This window comes from Phyllostomus discolor, chromosome 4 (assembly GCF_004126475.2).
Source record: "Phyllostomus discolor isolate MPI-MPIP mPhyDis1 chromosome 4, mPhyDis1.pri.v3, whole genome shotgun sequence".
NCBI lineage: Eukaryota > Metazoa > Chordata > Mammalia > Chiroptera > Phyllostomidae > Phyllostomus > Phyllostomus discolor.
The window spans coordinates 185,506,459-185,509,310 of record NC_040906.2 but is presented as its reverse complement, the minus strand read 5'-3'; the positions used below and the strand labels follow the sequence as shown (position 1 = coordinate 185,509,310).

At 41.5% G+C, this 2,852-nt stretch overlaps 1 pseudogene; it reads left to right on the top strand.

Annotated features, from left to right (window-relative positions):
• The first annotated feature begins 670 nt into the window (after positions 1 to 670).
• Positions 671 to 2,577, top strand: LOC114495094 (annotated as a pseudogene).
• Positions 2,578 to 2,852: the final 275 nt, after the last annotated feature.

The window sequence follows — 2,852 nt, the reverse complement described above, 5'->3', positions numbered from 1 at the left end:
CAAATTTAATGCTAAATTTTTATTCTTAAGCTGGGTGGGGGCTTCATATTTTTATACTTGTATGTCTGAAATATACACATTATGTTTCAGGGAAAAGGGAAATAAAGAGGCAGGAAAACTCTAGATATAACCCAATCTTCATCATAAAATTATCAAAGAAGGAGTGGGAGGCAATCTCTATAATATAATAAAAAGAATACAAAAGAACAAAAAAGCGTTCCCTTAAAATTCACCTCAGGATCAAGTTGCCCACTTCAACAGTATGCGGTGGATACCGCGGTTTCAGCAAGCCAAGGTCAAGACACAAAACTGTGATTGGAAAGAGGGAATCAATCTGCCTCTTGCGGGTCCCAATTCTCCTTCTCCCTTCTCCTGATGCTCGTCTCAGCCCGCTCACTGCACTGGGTCAGTGATGCCTTGGGGGGCCTCTCCCCGGGGCCTCGCGGCCCAGTGAGAGGCAGGATCACAGCCCCGCACTTACTGAGCAATTTTGCAGCCTAAACTTGTTATTGCTGTTCTCGTAGGGAAAAAGAAGTCACAAAGCAAACGAATACAACATAAGAAACAAAACTTGTACTATCCCTTAAACTAAAATTCCCAACTCCCTTTCTCAAACGCTGAAGACAGGGACTGCCTGGCCCTAATTCATTCTCCTCCCTGCACACTTCTAATGCCGGGTGCTTCTTTGCAGGAGAGCATCACAGCCGCTTGTCCTGGGCGTCTAGATTCAGACAGCGTCCCACGTGTCGCTCTGTGTGATGCGTGCGGATTGCCCAGGGCCTCATTTCCCACTGCGTAAGTTCTCAGGATGTCAGGGCTGGCCTTATCAGTTATCCCCAAATCTGTTTTAAATACAATAACCCAACTGTGTCTTCACATTCCTTTGGGAAAATCGATCTTTCCTACTCATAAAGAGAATGAGCAGAAGGAAGATTTTTCCAAGTTAAAAATCCTCTAAATCAATTACTAAACCAATCCTCTTAGTATAAACAAAGAAAAAAAAGATAGTTTAAGAAACCATTCCTTATAGCAATAAAATCTTGTATTTACACAGCATTTTACAGGCTTTAAATTATTTTACATCAATTAGCTCCATATTTGCGCACTCATTTGACCCCAGAATATTAATAATATTAAGTAGAGTCCTAATAGAAAGAATATGAGATATACAGTGTACTTAGATTGGTATAAGTAGCAAAAAACAATCTCATAGATGAAATAATTTCCAAAAATAATCAAAATTCAATTTTTAAAAATACACACAGAATTTTCATAAAACATACTTCAAAATACTTTTAGAAGAATCATGTGAGACAGGCACGGTAACTTCTATGCTGCCATTTGTGGAAAATGTTATTTTTCCACTATTAATGCTTTAAAATTATTACAAAAGTGGTGACAAAAGTGGAGCACACGATATAAAATGTTGACTTCACTTACTTCTTTTGTTCTGTGTTCCCTGACTGGCTTTATTCATACATGCTTGTTTTTACATGCATGGTGTATTATCAAGTTTTATCGTTTTCTTCTGCAAATATTGTGTCAGGAACATTTTCCTAACTGCTTTATTCATAATTCTCATTTTAATGGTTATATATTTTTATAAGATATCGGTAAGCTAAAGTTTAATTTTTGTCTTTAGATTATAATGAGAGACTATCAGACAATATCCATGTGCATACAGCTGTTTCCTTTCAACTCACAATAGTGCCAGATCAGCTCTCGTCCAGGCCACGGGGACGCCAAGAACTCGGAGCAGACCCTCGCTGGCCAAGCTGTCTCGAGTGGCACTTTCTGCTGCGGCCAGAGCAGCCCCCTCTCTGAAGAACGCAGCCTCCTCGGTCCAGGGGCCTTGCAGGCAGCAAGGATCTTCCACACTGGGCAGGCACGTCTGCCCCTGTGCCACCTCTTCCAGAATGTGGAGGAAAATTTCGTCACTGGCTGATCCCTAAGGAATTCTTCCAGTTCCTTTATCCTAAAATCTGTGTGACAGGCCCCTGTATGCTTAGGACTGGTCTTATCCTGTGTTTCCTAGCCAAAGGAATATACGTGGTTACTCCAGAGACCGTTTCTGCCACGTCAATGATAGGGCTGCTTGTCTATATGGTTCAAAAATGGTGCCTCTATTGGGGAATTTGCTGATAAACTCAATGAGCAAAAAACCACCCAGTTAGAAGACACAAAAGAGGCTTTCATCAAAAACATCCAGGATGTAATTGGTCTGGAGAAGTCCCAGCAGGTACTGGTTCAAAAGCACCATTACCTTTTTGGATGCCCATAGACATAACATTGCTATGGCCTCAGAGGTTATTTACCGGGAATGGCTGCATCGGGCATACGAGGAAGTGAAAAATCACCTGGACAATTATATTTCAGTGCAGAATATGATGCTCTGAAGGGAGCAAGAGCACGCGATGAACTGGGTGGAGAAGCACGTGGTGCTGGGCATCTCTGCACGGCAGGAAAAGGAGGCAGTCGCCCAGTGCATTGCAGATCTAATGCTGCTCTTGTTAAGCCCAAGCACAGCCAGTTATGTAAATGAATCCATCTAGACCAAGGAGGCTAGAAACACCTGACTGAGTGCCGACTAGTCCCTGAGGAAAGCTTTATGCATCACCTTCTACTGGAGTTTACCCCACCTAAAACCGAAAAGCACCAGTTTCATCTGACAGAATTAAAGCAATCTGCTGGCCAGGGAGATGTTTCTTGTCCTTCTTGCTCTGCATTTGGAATTGTTTCAGTGATCACTTTTGAACATGCAGTGTGCTTTTAATAATATTTGGTCCCTAAAGATTACGGAGTTATCATTTAAATTTATAATTAATTCTATCATCTTACAAAGTGACAGTTGA